Here is a 16,163-nt window from a genome sequence, read left to right as displayed (position 1 = left end):
GACCAGTTCTATGAAGGGATGAAGGCAAGTAAGACTGATTAAGTCACAGGTAAAAGCAGTAGACGTAGGTAAGGCAGAATATGCATTTTCGTGGACTAAACAAAAAATTGCTATATAAAAGGAAAAAAGTGAGTAGGATATTGATTTGTAAACTCTGCTCTACACTGGTGACAGAATAACTGCAATAAAAGATCGGACTGAAATCAAAAGACCCTGACTTTGCACAGGAGTTTAGTCTGTATTATAATGACTAGTATGAGGCTGCACATCTGCACAGGGAGAACATTACAAAATATCTGACCAATTACAGAGCTAGATTTGCCCATGCAAGTAGAGATTTTCAGTACCAGCACAACTCCAATCCGGTAAAGCACAGGCCCGGATGGGTTTACTCCTGTGTTATACAGAAAGTTTTGTTGATTCCGGACCACCTTTTTAGGTTTCGCCTAGCGTTGTAGTTGCACTATAGTGTGGAAGCTTTGTGGACGCTCCGCCCACTCTCCGGCCCATCTTCTTCATTGGCTTAGGTTCTAAATGCTGCCTTCCGATTGGTTTTAAGCATGTAAGTCCCTGCCCACAACAGCCATGTCAGTCATTTGTGTCCTTCTACGGCTACTGTCCCCTTAACAGCACAAACTACTTTCTTCCCATGCCCCCCCCCTCCCGCAGTCCGATGCCTTCTCGCTACCACCCCCCCTCGTGCCTCGTCGCCTGCACGCATTGCTATTTGCAATGTAATAGGTCTCTTCGAGTCCTACTACATTGCCAATGCTTGTTTGTATTTAATTATGCTTTTCGGAGCAACGTGACCCGCTCATGTGACTCACAGCAGCTGCTGCTGATAACTTGAGCCGCGCATCAGGTCATCCTGGTGCGCGCCCAAGGAGCAGTCATCAGCACTAGCCGAAGGCTTTGCGGGCGACTGTCAAGAGAGCCATGGAGCCTGTCCCGGCCAGCTTCCTCCTGCAGCCGCCTGTCTTTCATCAGGTAGCTAGCACGAGCTCTTACTTGGGCACAGACACTTATAACTGCAGTCCGTGTGGTGTGGCATGTTTTAGCACCTTTCACCATTCAAAATGCATCGACGTCCGGTATTTTCTGAAAATTAATTGAACTATAGGTTTTAACTTAAGTCGACTTTGGAACGAAGATACGTAAATATTCTGCACTCATGCATGCTCATTCTAGCAGAGATCTGGGCCCTGTGTGAGGCGAGGGCGCGCACCTAGCCACAGCTGCCTCACTGCACAGAAAGGGAGCCTCAGACGCTTTGGCACACCTGACTAGCAGCTACCAGGGCTGGCAGACGTAAAGGCTCGAAACTACAGCAGAAGTAAGAAAGAACAACCCGAGCTCCAGCAGAATGCCGGGCTATGCCCCCTCCCCCGCAAGGTGAAGAGCAGAGATGCTGTTATGGTAAACATACCTCTTCATGTTGACCAAATAAACATGATTGGTGCTGATCCAGGGCCGGACACACCAGCAGCGATAGCATATCCAAGTGCATAATAAAATCGTTGCTGCGACCAGTGGAATGATTACAAACTTCTACTATCCATGCAAATGGAAATAACACTCGAGGTACACAATCTTGTTCAAGTAGAGGATTCGGTAGGCGGTGAAAATAAACTGCACCAGTAGTTTATCTACAAAAATCTGTTCCTTCTGAAGGAAGAAATGTAGGGGTGTGGTTGCCAATAGTGCAGCAGGTGCAGCGCCGTGGCAAAGGGGTTCAGAGCGGTGATGGTCCCATTCTAATGATGGATGTCTTGCTACGCAACCCGGAGGCCAGGGCACCCTTTCCGTTTGCTGTTACAGGGCTCTCTGCACCCTGGCCTGCGACGCTGAAATGTGCCTAGAAGAGAGACTGACAACTGCAAAACCAACCTGATTTAGGCACTCACAGATTTATTCCACTCCAGATTTTAGATTTGGGGGATGGGGAGGCTTTGGACAATATCCCCCAGATTTTGAAGTGTAAACTGACAGATCAACAGTGGCATACTGAAGCCAATCAATCATATAGAGCGAAATCACCCGCGAGGGTCTCAAGGCACTAGAGTTTGCAACCTGCTTCATGATTGAGCCTGTCTCACGTAAAGTTCAATGGCGAAAAAACTGAGCTTATGATTCTCGGCAACCCCCTAAATTTTAAAGCAAGTACATTGTGGCTGCCGTGTATGGGCCCGGTGCCAGCCCCAAAAACTGAGATAAAAAGTTTGGGAGTCTGGCTAGATCAGGACCACACTTTCAAAGTACAGGCTAGGAAGACGGCTGCCTCACGTTAAGACCTATTTAGAACGATCTGCAAAGTCCTCTCCTTGCTACCATTCCAAGCAAAACAACTGGTGATCACAGGCTTTAATACTCTCAAGGATAGACTATGGCAATGCCCTCTATTTATGGGCAACGAAATCAGTGTTCGCTAACCTGCAAGTTATACAAAATCTACTGAGAGGGACCCCGAATGGCTGCTCTGCAAGGCCTGCGTTACACTCCCTCCACTGGCTCCTGGTGCTGGAGAGAATTAACTTTAAGGCTCTCTGTCTGCTTCGCCCATAGGTCTCTGGAAGGGAGCGGACCTTCCATTAATAAAGCCATGATCTGCCCTTACAGGTCGAACAGAAAACTCCACTTCGATGAGCTTCATTTAGCAGTTGTTCCCAGGATTAAAAAGGCCAGAAGTGGCGGCCGGTTGTTTTCTTACAACGCTGCCAGGCTTTGGAACGCTCTCCCATTGGACCTTCGTAGGGAGCCCAACCATCTCTCCTTCCGAAAACAGCAAAAGACCTGGCTCTTCCCCTAGGATGTTGTGCTTCTAGCTACTGTTCAGCGCTGGGATGCTTCCGGGTAGCCATGCGCTATATAACAGCCATTTCGTTAATGCATTCATTCATGGTGATCTGTTCATTCCAATAGCCAGGTCTGTAGTGCCTTTCTGAATTGCTTGAGTGTAAGGATTTCGCATGTAGTTGAGCCCATATGTGCTCCGATTTATTTCTTTTCCCCTCCACTCTTCTTTTTATTTGTGGGCCTCCCCATTTGACACTGAAATACTCATTTTTGTGATTGCACTCATAATTGTGCATTATAATTTCAAAGCAAGACTCTGGTGGGATAACTGGACACCCCCCTCCCACTTTCTCAAAGCTGGGAAGGGGCGATAATGCTTTCACCTGTTGTGCGAGTTTCTTTTGTGGTGTGCAGCCCAGACTTGCTTCAAGTGGATGTGTCCTGAATATGAAACGGGGGCCCCTGGGGGGGCCGAGGGGGTGGGGAGGAGGCGGGTGATAGAAGAGCTGGCAGGATTCAGCATGGAGCTGCTTCACAGAGATGAAAACAAACCCTTTCTCTAAACAGACATGCAGGAAATATATGTTTTCAGGCAGAGAAGGCTGGCAATGAGATCCCGCCTCTTTTCACTCATCACCCCTCAGTGTCTCCAGCTTTGCCCCGAGTGACTCAGTACTGTTGCTAAGTGTCAGGCCGGCCTCAGGCCCTCTGTTAATTTTTTTTCTTTATGGAATGGTCTAATGTTAACTTCAACCCTCCCCACGGCAACAACAGTAAGCTTTCATAGAACAAATACTCTTACAATTTGTGGAAAATAAAAAGCCTCACTCTTGCCGCACAGCCTCTTCTACCCATTCTTCCGCATATTTCTCATTTTACACGTTTTTTCCTCCTTGCATTCACCAAACACCCCCTGTCTTATTGCACTCTCCTTTGAATTCTCCTTTCCATCCATGCACTCCCTCCCTGCTCTCTCCCTTCCATCCATGCACATCCTCCCTGCTCTCTCCCTTCCATTTATGCACTCCCTCCCTGCTCTCTCCCTTCCATCCATGCACTCCCTACCTGCTCTCTCCCTTCCATCCATGCACTCCCTCCCTGCTCTCTTCCTGTTGTCCCTTTCTGCTCCTCATTCCCCCTTGGCGCGAAATGGTAAACAATAAATGCCACTGGCGAGCGATGCTTTATTGGGACAAGTATGTAGTAAGTGAGTCGTCTCAAACTATTACAATAATAACAACTGCTCTCCATCAATACATCTTAAAAAACTAACCCCTCCCTCCCTTAATCCCCCCACACACATGACATCACGTTCCCACATTGTATATGATTATCTTCAGGCTCAGGCTAGTTGGCCCCCAGGGAACCTCAGGATTGAAGAGGAATTAATTCCCCAACTTAAAACGCGCCACAGGGCGTATTTGCAGACATGTCACCTCAGGCTCGTCCCCCTTCCTTCACCATTGTGCAAACCCGCCCCCTGGTGAGTTGTAAGTTGGGGAATTAATTCCCCTTCAATACTGAGGGTCCTTGAGGGTCAACTAGCCCACCAGGTACCTCCAGTATGCGCCAGGGAGCTGTGGTGCAGAGAGGTGTTTAGAGGCCACGCCCCTTTTTACACCTCTCTGCAACACAGCTCTGTGGTGCTTACTGTAGGTACCTAGTGGGCTAGTTGGACCCCAAAGACCCTCAGGATTCAAGGGGACTTCATCTCCCAACTTAAAATGGCCACAGGGCGTGTTTACACAGTGGTGAAGGGAGGGGAAGGGCCTGAGGTGACGTGTGCAAATACGCCCTGTGGCATGTTTTTAAGTTGGGGAAATAATTCCTCTTCAATCCTGAGGGCCCCTGGGGGCCAACTAGCCCACCAGGTAGCCCACGAGGTGCTTCCAGTAAGTGCCACTGCGCTGCGTTGCAGAGAGGTGGTGCAGGCTGTGCCCATTTTTATGCCTCTCTGCAACTCAGCTCTGTGATGCTTACTGGAGGTACCTAGTGGTCTAATTGGACCCTAGGGACCCTCAGGATTCAAGGGGACTTAATCTCCCAACTTAAAACGGCCACAGGGCATGTTTACACAGTGGTGAAGGGAGGGGACGGGGCCTGAGGTGGCGTGTTCATACACGCCCTGTGGCACGTTTTAAGTTGGGGAAATAATTCCCCTTCAATCCTGAGGGCCCCTGGGGGCCAACTAACCCTCCAGGTGCTTCCAGTAAGCGCCACTGCGCTGCGTTGCAGAGAGGTGGTCTAGGCCTTGCCCCTTTTTCCACCTCTCTGCAACGCAGCTCTGTGGCGCTTACTGGAGGTACCTAGTGGGCTAGTTGGACCCTAGGGACCCTCAGGATTCAAGGGGACTTAATCTCCCAACTTAAAGGGGCCACAGGGCATGTTTACACAGTGGTGAAGGGAGGGGACGGGGCCTGAGGTGACGTGTGCAAACACGCCCTGTGGCACGTTGTAAGTTGGGGAATTAAGTCCCCTTTAATCCTGAGAGTCCCTGGGTCCAACTAGCCCACCATGTACCTCCAGTAAGCACCACGGAGCTGCATTGCAGAGAGGTGGTCCGAGGCCTTGCCCCATTTTACACCTCTCTGCAATGCAACTCTGTGGTACTTACTGGACATACCTGGTGGGTTAGTTGGACCCCAGGGACCCTCAGGATTCAAGGGGACTTTATCCCCCAAATGTAAATGCCCACAGGGAGTGTTTGCACACATGTCACCTCAGGCCCCCACCCCCGGCCTTCACCAGTGTGCAAACGTACCCCGTGGTGCGCTTTAAGAGGTAGTTTTATTCCCCCTTCCCTATTATGTACTAGGGGCTTACAGAGGAGGTCATGCCAATCACAGGGGTACCCCAACGCAGAGTGTTCCCTTGTGTATGTAGGTGTGTTCACTGTATTCTAAGTGTCTTTTAGCATACCACTGGCACTAGGCCTGGTTAGTCAGAGTCAGGTAACACCAGTACCCGTCTGAAAAAGTTGTGGGCACAGGATGATTTTGTAACAAGGCCTCCTTCTGCTTCTCTGTAGGTTTTTTCTGCACATGTCTTGCTTCTTCCTGCACTTTTCTTCATCTTTGAGGACTTCTGTTGCTTCTTTCGGCATTTCTTTTGCTTCTTTCTGTGCGTTTTTTCTTCTTTCTTCACATGTCCTACCTGTGTAGGCATAGTTAGAAACTAGCATTTAAAACACCTCAGAAATTCACTTTAAAAAACATAGGGCCCGATTCACAGAACTAACTTAAGACAAAATCCTAAACTTACTACCATTTTGGTATTCACAGAAGGCACTTACTCATTTTGGTATTCACAGAAGGCACTTACTCATTTCGGTATTCACAGAAGTTAGGAGTCCTAACTTTAGGACTCCTAAATGCCTTCTGTGAATACCGAAAGTCGTAAAATTAGGATTTTTCTCAGTTTAGTAGTAGTATAGTTAGGACTCCTGACTTTAGGACTCCTAAATGCCTTCTGTGAATACCGAAAGTCTTAAAATTAGGATTTTTCTCAATTTAGTAGTCCTAAGTTTAGGACTCCTAACTTTAGGACTCCTAAATGCCTTCTGTGAATACCGAAAGCCTTAAAATTAGGATTTTTCTCAGTTTAGTAGTAGTATAGTTAGGACTCCTAACTTTAGGACTCCTAAATGCTTTCTGTGAATACCGAAAGTCTTAAAATTAGGATTTTTCTCAATTTAGTAGTCCTAAATTTAGACTTAGGACTACTAAATTGAGAAAAATCCTAATTTTAAGACTTTCGGTATTCACAGAAGGCATTTAGGAGTCCTAAAGTTAGGAGTCCTAACTATACTACTACTAAACTGAGAAAAATCCTAATTTTAAGACTTTCGGTATTCACAGAAGGCATTTAGGAGTCCTAAAGTTAGGACTCCTAACTTCTGTGAATACCGAAATGAGTAAGTGCCTTCTGTGAATACCAAAATGAGTAAGTGCCTTCTGTGAATACCAAAATGGTAGTAAGTTTAGGATTTTGTCTTAAGTTAGTTCTGTGAATCGGGCCCTACGGTTTCAGGCACGTTATAGTTAGGAATTAGCATTTAAAAAACCTTTGAAATTCACTGAAAAAACCATAGGTTTCAGGCACGTTAAAGTAAGAAATCAGCTTTTAGAAATTCACTGAAAAAACCATAGGTTTCAGCGGCGTTATAGTTAGTTGGACATTTCAAAACCATAGAAATTCCCCCGTTATAGTTAGTTCAGCTAACTATAACTTGCGCGCCCGCAATGCACTGCTGATGACGTCACATATTACATTACTCATGACATGGTCAGTGACATCACTGATGACATCACTGATGACATCTCAAATGACATCACTGATGACATCATCCTTGTGATAGAGTAGCAGACCTCCTGTCACCCTAATATAACCTTTGATACACACACTCAAAAATACAAAATAGCATTTTCAAAACAATGGACATACCAATACCAGTTACAACACCTATTCAGTAATTCCAAGATCTACACACACATCCACTCATTCAGCAACAGTCCTATACAGTCACACATACTTTTACTCACTCATCATATGTACTCATACACCTATACATCCTGTTACACATCGCCACTCATCCATAGAGTTACTCACACACATAATCACACATGCAAATAAAGTATCAAACATCCATTTACTTGCATATACAGTTATACACACACCACCACACTTACTTCTACAGAAACTTACACATACTTACTCTCTTAAACAATCACTTATAGAAAGACATACTTATTTATACAGAAACTCTTCCAATCTCTCACTCTCACATATACTCACTTATATACACCAATACTTACACATACTAGTTTAAAACATATGTAGTTACTCATAAAGACACTATTGAGACAATCATTCACTCACTAACACACCCATACACACACTCATCCACCCATACAGTCCTGCACACATGCTGTCTTCAACACATACAAAGAGTGCCACTCATTCATGCATCCATGCGCTACGTAATACCCCCCACCGAACCATACAGACACTCAGACACTCATACTAATACTCAAAAAACAATTAATAACCCATATAGACACTCATGTACCTACTCACCAACCCATGCAGCCACTTATACACAAAGTGAGAGACTGATACAGATATGTACATATTTAAACATTACTTGCTAACCCATGTATTCACTAAGATACACTTCATCAGTCAGTTATACCATCAATTTTACAAAAAAAAGTCATCCATTTAGACACTTATATACCCATTTATTTTTCCATCGACCATGAGAGGGCCGAGTAAAAAAATATATATAGATATATATATATACATATATTACCTACTGGCGGTCGCCAGTAGGTAGTTATAGTTAGGACCCCTTTTCCATAGGAAATCCGCAACATTCTATTTTGAATAACTTTGGCGCCGGTCAATGAATCCTCGCGAATTTCTCAAAATAGGTGGGGCGCTACGCTCCGCTCCTTCCCTGAAAGTCTCGGGGGGATACGTCAAGCGGGGGCTGAGATAAAAGGGGGGTCCCAAAACGCGTTTTTCCCATGCATTTTTCCATAGGACCTTTAGAACGAGCTACAGCCCGAACGGCTGAACAGAATTACTAGAAATTTGGCAGAGAGGTAGTCCCTATGTCAAGGAAGTGCCTTTTGTAGGTTTGGTGTAAATCTGTTCAGTAGATTCTGAGAAAATAGCCTTTAAATCAATATATATATCTGAGCCCGCTTACGGTACGCTTACCGTACGCTTACGGTAAGCTTACGGTACGCGTACGGTGGCGTGCGCGAGCGCGATTCTGATTGGCTGTTAGATCTTAGTAAACATTCGAATCGGCCGAAACCAGGAAGCGGCGGCCGCCATTTTGTGTGTTTCACTCAGAAAAAAAAGAGTGAAAACAAGAAAAGGGGGCAATGAGGAGAGTTACAGACCCCCTTACATTTGTGAGGGGGTCAAAGAAGGACTGTAAAGTACAAAGAAAACATTTATTGATATTTTAAAAAAATCACGGGGTACGCGTACGGTAAGCTTACGGTAAGCGTACGGTAGAAAAAAAAAATAAAAAAATAAATGAAATTCAGATTTGAGTGTTTAGATATTAGGGGGCTCTAAAAAGAGCCGTTGTGTTTATGAAATGATTTTTTAGTGGTACCTACAAGTAAGTACCGATGCAGAGTCTAAGGTTCAAGAGGAAGACTCTGTTCCCTTTATCATTGAAGTGCACACCATCTCCTCTATAAATGTCTTGCATGTCAAAACGCAAGTTGTTGTGGTAAATGGCACCCATACCATAGTCACGGAGGAAAGCAGAAACAGATTTGTTGACGTGCTTTCTTGCTTTGTCAATCTGCGGACAGAAATGATTGGACCAGTTCCATTTTTGCCTTTGGCATATGTTGGAAAACACAAAGGCAGTTTTAGGGAAAAGTGAAAACAGTTGTGCAAAGGTGTCCTTCATAAGCATTTCCAGACCTACCCCAGTCAAAGTGCCTAGGTCATTGCCACCACAGTGCACTATTATGAGGTCAGGGTGTTGGATTTGCATGAAGGATTTCACCAATGGCATCAATTGGTGCCACTTTAACCCTCTCTGACCAATCCATTTAATGTCTACATTTGGCAAAGCAAGGTCTCTCACCATATCTGTTTTCTCTGCAAACTTTTCACTCCAGAAGACATAGCTGTGCCCTACAATCCACACTGTGAACATCTTCAAAGGAGAACTGGATGCACTCAGGAGGTGTCTTTCAGTAGAATGGCAATATGAAAAGAAAGACAGTTTGGAAATGGAGGCATACATATTTTTTTCAAAACAAAAAGAACTGATTGGCTGTTTCATACCATTCTAGAATAAAAACTAGGCTGTATGTGTAAACTAATAGAAGCATGTTTTGTATTGGTACAAAAAAATGTGTTACCAAAGAACAGTACTATGGATTTGCTGTTAGGTTTGAAAAGTCAAGCACTCTTGCTCTGTGGAATTGAAACATTGTGTGGCGAACTTCTGACCTAACTCCACACAGCAGTGTTCCATGAGCTGTTGCTATGGTAGCAGGCAGAAGTCAAGTTGGGGGAAGGGTACTAGGCAGAAGTCAAGTTGGGGGCAGGGTACTTTTGGAAAAGGGTTGGTTTTCAACCAATAGAAATGTGTGATTACATTTGAAAAAAAGGGGGAAGCACTGAGATTTGAAACTTACATGTATATGTGTGGAAAAATAGAGGGAAAGTTTGCCATTATCTGGTTCTGCTGAGAGGAGAGAGGTGAACACAACCGAGATCCTGGCTCTGATAATCTGCTGTTTGAGTGTCACATTTCTTTCACAACTAACTAATTTTAAAGGTGAGTTTAGAGTTTGAGAGGGGATGTATGTGGTAACTTAAGAAATGAATAATAGAAATGGAAATTCTTTTTGTTGTAGTTGCGTTTATCATTTTCTGTTTTGGGAGAAATTTAAATGTGAGGAACATGTAAAATAATATGGAGTATGTTTTCACAATAAATTAAGGTGTACTGGAAAAAAAAAGAATAGTTTAAGGGTTTGAGGTTGGACTCAGTAATGCAAATACATTCAGCATCACTAAGGCTGGTTGCCCTTGCTGGAGTGTAGGCAGCCACCCAGGTTACACATGGAGGTGGTCTGAAAAAGAAGTTTGGACATGTGCATTTAAGAAAATCGAAAAAAGTGGTTTCATAATGTGTCAGTCTGTAAAAGTGATTTTCACTTGCCCAAAAAAAAAAGAGCAGTAAGTGTGCTTTCAAATTGGCAAAGAAATTTCGTTTTGGGACTAATGTGAAAACATGACTCTGTGTGCAGAGAGGAATTATAGGCAGAGATTTATTGCGTATTGCTCTGGTGATTTCACAGTTGCATTAGATGGAAAGGGGGAGCGATTTTTTGGGGGAAGAAGCAGACTCTTAGCACACACCCATGTGCTTGCCATGTATAATCATGCACAGTATTTACAAGCGAGTGGGGTTTTCAGGTTTCAGTCTGTAATGCAAATACATTCAGCATCACTAAGGCTGGTTGCCCTTGCTGGAGTGTAGGCAGCCACCCAGGTTACACATGGAGGTGGTCTGAAAAAGAAGTTTGGACATGTGCATTTAAGAAAATCGAAAAAAGTGGTTTCATAATGTGTCAGTCTGTAAAAGTGATTTTCACTTGCCCCAAAAAAAAAGAGCAGTAAGTGTGCTTTCAAATTGGCAAAGAAATTTCGTTTTGGGACTAATGTGAAAACATGACTCTGTGTGCAGAGAGGAATTATAGGCAGAGATTTATTGCGTATTGCTCTGGTGATTTCACAGTTGCATTAGATGGAAAGGGGGAGCGATTTTTTGGGGGAAGAAGCAGACTCTTAGCACACACCCATGTGCTTGCCATGTATAATCATGCACAGTATTTACAAGCGAGTGGGGTTTTCAGGTTTCAGTCTGTAATGCAAATACATTCAGCATCACTAAGGCTGGTTGCCCTTGCTGGAGTGTAGGCAGCCACCCAGGTTACACATGGAGGTGGTCTGAAAAAGAAGTTTGGACATGTGCATTTAAGAAAATCGAAAAAAGTGGTTTCATAATGTGTCAGTCTGTAAAAGTGATTTTCACTTGCCCAAAAAAAAAAGAGCAGTAAGTGTGCATTCAAATTGGCAAAGAAATTTCGTTTTGTGACTAATGTGAAAACATGACTCTGTGTGCAAATAGGAATTACAGGCAGAGATTTATTGCGTTTTGCTCTGGTGATTTCACAGTTGCATTAGTAGGAAAAAGGGGGAGCGATTTTTTGGTGCAGAAGCAGACTCTTAGCACACACCCAGCTCCTTTCCATGTATAATCATGCACAGTATTTACAAGCGAGTGGGTTTTGAGGTTTCAGTCTGTAATGCAAAGACATTCAGCATCACTAAGGCTGGTTGCCCTTGCTGGAGTGTAGGCAGTCACCCAGGATACACATGGTGGTGGTCTGAAAAAGCAGTCTGGACATGGGCTTTTTAAAAAAATCTGAAAAGTGGATTCATAATGTGTCAGTCTGTAAAAGTGATTATCACTTGCCAAAAAAAAAGAGCAGTAAGTGTGCATTCAAATTGGCAAAGAAATTTCGTTTTGTGACTAATGTGAAAACATGACTCTGTGTGCAAATAGGAATTACAGGCAGAGATTTATTGCGTTTTGCTCTGGTGATTTCACAGTTGCATTAGTAGGAAAAAGGGGGAGCGATTTTTTGGTGCAGAAGCAGACTCTTAGCACACACCCAGCTCCTTTCCATGTAGAATCATGCACAGTATTTACAAGCGAGTGGGGTTTGAGGTTTCAGTCTGTAATGCAAATACATTCAGCATCACTAAGGCTGGTTGCCCTTGCTGGAGATTTTTTAAATTATCATTTGGCCTAATGGAAAGATAACCAATTGTAATGTGGACTTTTTTAATTTTAAATGAAACTTTGAAAAACCAATAATTTAGAGATAATCGGTAACATCTGCACAATTTAAATTTTGGAATGTTATTGGACTGCCATTGGAAATTTTTTCAAAAAAGATTTTAAAAATTACTATTTGGCCATGCGGAAAAGTAACCAATTCTATTGTGGACTTAATAAATTATTCAAAAAATTTTCGTGAACCAAAATGTTACAGAGAATCGGTGAGATCTGGACAAATTAAACTTTAGAATTTTATTGGATTACCGTTTGAAATTTATTCCCAAAAAAAATTTAAAATTACTATTTTGCCTAAAGGAAATGGAATCAGATGTATTTTGGAGTTATTTGAGATATAATATTGTGATTATACTTCTGAAACAAACATATCAGACGGTATTTTAAAGAAATAACTATTGGTATTAGATGATATTTTTTTAGAATATTATGCATTTCTATAATGTTAAGTTTAAGTAAAAAGAGATTCTGGGCTTTTTTATTACAATCTTTGTGATTGTTATTTTTTTTTGCCCGCTGTAAAATGATGAATGCAATTGCTTTCACAATTTATAGTGAAATGCAATATATTCTGAAAACAGCAAAAATAAGGCAAAAATATTTTTAGGAAAAAAATGTAAATATGTGTACTGTATTATAAATTGTTTTAAAAATATTAATACTTTTTTCTTTTTTTTCAGATTGATATAGAAAATTTTCGAAAACTAGAACCATTTTTAAAACTATTTTTTAAAAAAACAAATGAATAAATATTTTTTTGAGTGAGTATGGTAAGTCAATAATAATAATTTTAGTCTCTCAAGGACCTTGTAATGTGATAATTGATTTTTAGTGTTTTTTAAAAAAAATAAAAAAAAGGTACGCGCACCGTACGCGTACGGTAAAAAAAAAAAAAAAAAGTTTTTAAAAACATATGTAAAAAAAAGATGAAAGATAAGGTTGGCTCTTAAAAGAACCGTTGTGTTCATGCAGGGACAGAGGAAAGAAAGCATGGAAAAATTAGTCTCTGTGACAAGTGTGCTGATCTATTTTGTTGTTCACTAGGGAAACACTGGTCTCCCTATGACAAATTAGATCATGACAAGAGGCACATCGAATATCAACCCTCAGAAAACGAGGGTTAATTTCCAGAGGGCCAGCAGAAGGAGATGCTCCCCCCACAGATGAAGGGCTCACCTGACCTGCAGAAGAAGGAGTCAGCCCTGCAGATGATGGTCCAGGCTGAGCTGCTGTGGATGTACTTGCTTGTCTTTCTGAAGAGTTACCTCCAAAAAGATGACCATGTGTCCTTCTGTGTACATCCTGGAGGTGTCTCTTCATGGTGTGATTCCCAAAGGAATACTTCCTGTCAGGATTACCTCTAGAAAGTACACGCTGACACAGCCTGCAAGTTACTAAGGGTGCATTCACCTTTTGCTGGCCTTCAGGAAAAGTAAAATAATCCCATACATAAGAGGGCTTTTGTTTCCTCGATCTCTGCCTCAAGACAGTGCTGCTAGTGCTAGCCGCACTCTCAGAAGAGCTCTGCTGTTCTGCCATCGTATCCCAAAGACAAACCAGCTCCTTCTCCCAAGGGATCACAAGCAGAAATGAGGGGAATGGGTGTGGTGTAGGAGAGTTCTAGAACTGAAAGTAGTTTCAACCAATCAAAAGTTGTGTTTCATGATCACATGACCTACCGTACGCTTACGGTACGCTTACGGTACGCTTACGGCAAAAGTGCGCATGCGCGTAAAAAAGACACGCGCTTGCGCGCATGCGCATAACAGTCACTACCCGACACTTCCGCGTAACGTGCGCGTGTAGCGTACACGCGTACGCGTCCCACGCGGAGGACGCGCGGCTACGCAAATTGCGTAACTATACGCAAACAGCGTAGATAAATTACGGACGTTGCGTAAACCGTACGCTTACCGTAAGCTTACGGTACGCGTACTAAAAAAAAATAAAAAAAAAAGGAAAAAATGTATTGCTAATAAATTTTACATGTTTATTTTATAAAATATATTAAAAAAAACATATTATAGAATTTTAAAAATTTAACCATAGTCTTTAAAAAAGGATAGAAAATTAAAATAAAAATATGTTTAAAAAAATAGAAGAAAAAAAACAAAATTAGCATTTAAAAAACCTTGCAAATTCACTGAAAAAACCATGGGTTTCACACACGTTATAGTTAGGACTTAGCATTTAAAAAACCTTAGAAATTCAGTGAAAAAACCATAGGTTTCACACACGTTATAGTTAGGAATTAGCATTTAAAAAACCTTAGAAATTCAGTGAAAAAAACCATAGGTTTCACACATGTTATAGTTAACTGGACATTTTACTCGTAAAAAACCATTGAAATTGCCCCGTTATAGTTAGTTCAGCTAACTATAACCCGCGCGCCCGCAATGCACTGCTGATGACGTCACATATTACATCACTCATGACATGGTCAGTGACATCACTCATGACATCACTGATGACATCTCAAATGACATCACTGATGACATCACTGATGACATCATCCTTGTGATAGAGTGGCAGACCTCCTCTTCCCCTAATATAACCTTTGATACACACAATCAAAAATAGAAATTAAAATTTTAAAAACAATGGACATACCAATACCAGTTACAACAACCTATACAGTAATTCTAAGATCCAAATACACATCCACTCATTCACCAACAGTCCTATACAGTCACTCATACATGTACTCACTCATCATATGTACTCATACACGTATACATCCTGTTACACAATGCCACTCATCCATAGAGGTACTCACACACATAGTTAGTCATGCTAATAAAGAATCAAACATACATTTACTTGCATATACAGTTATACACACACCACCACACTTACTTCTACGGAAACTTACATATACTTAGTCTTTTAAACAATCACTTATAGAAACACATACTTATTCATACAGGAACTCTTTCAATCTCTCACTCTCACATATACTCACATATATACACCAATAGTCACATATACTAGTTTAAAACATATGTAGTTACACATAAAGACACTATTGAGACAGTCATTCACTCACTAACACACCCATACATACACTCATCCACCCATACAGTCCTGCACACATGCTGTCTTCAACACATACAAACAATGAGTCACTCATTCATGCACCCATGCACTACGTAATACCCCTCACCGAACCAGACACTCACACTCATACTGATACTCAAAAAACCAACTAATAACCTATTTAGACACTCATGTAGCTACACACCAACCCATGCAGCCACTTATACACAAAGTGAGAGACTGATACAGATATTTACATATTTAAACATTACTCACTAAGCCATGTATTCACTAAGATACACTTAATCAGTCAGTAATACAATCAATTTTTCAAAAACAATTCATCCATTTAGACACTTATATACCCATTTATTCTTCCATCGACCTTGAGATATACATATATAAAACATATTTAATTTTCAGAAAAACACACATTCACTGGATGATGTCATCAGTGATGTCATCAGTGATGTCATTTGAGATGTCATCAGTGATGTCATGAGTGATGTCACTGACCATGTCATGAGTGATGTAATATGTGACGTCATCAGCAGTGCATTGCTGGCGCGCGAGTTATAGTTAGCTGAACTAACTATAACGGGGCAATTTCAATGGTTTTTTACGAGTAAAATGTCCAGTTAACTATAACATGTGTGAAACCTATGGTTTTTTTCACTGAATTTCTAAGGTTTTTTAAATGCTAATTCCTAACTATAACGTGTGTGAAACCTATGGTTTTTTCACTAAATTTCTAAGGTTTTTTAAATGCTAAGTCCTAACTATAACGTGTGTGAAACCCATGGTTTTTTCAGTGAATATATATAGATATATTACCTAATGGCTGTCGCCAGTAGGTAGTTATAGTTAGAACTTATTTTCCATAGGAAAAGCGTTTTTTGTTTTGCCAATAACGTTGTAGTCG

General features: G+C 41.8%; 1 long non-coding RNA gene across 1 annotated transcript in view; it reads left to right on the top strand.

Annotated features, from left to right (window-relative positions):
- The first annotated feature begins 860 nt into the window (after positions 1-860).
- LOC146817973 (uncharacterized) overlaps positions 861-16,163 on the top strand; it is a 227,424-nt gene continuing 212,121 nt past the window's right edge. The window contains exon 1 of the long non-coding RNA XR_014962605.1: positions 861-987. This is a non-coding gene — a long non-coding RNA (uncharacterized LOC146817973). The remainder of the gene's footprint in view (positions 988-16,163) is intronic.

Source organism: Triturus cristatus, chromosome 6, assembly GCF_964204655.1.
Source record: "Triturus cristatus chromosome 6, aTriCri1.1, whole genome shotgun sequence".
Classification (NCBI taxonomy): Eukaryota; Metazoa; Chordata; class Amphibia; order Caudata; family Salamandridae; genus Triturus; species Triturus cristatus.
This window is presented reverse-complemented; position numbering and strand designations above follow the sequence as displayed.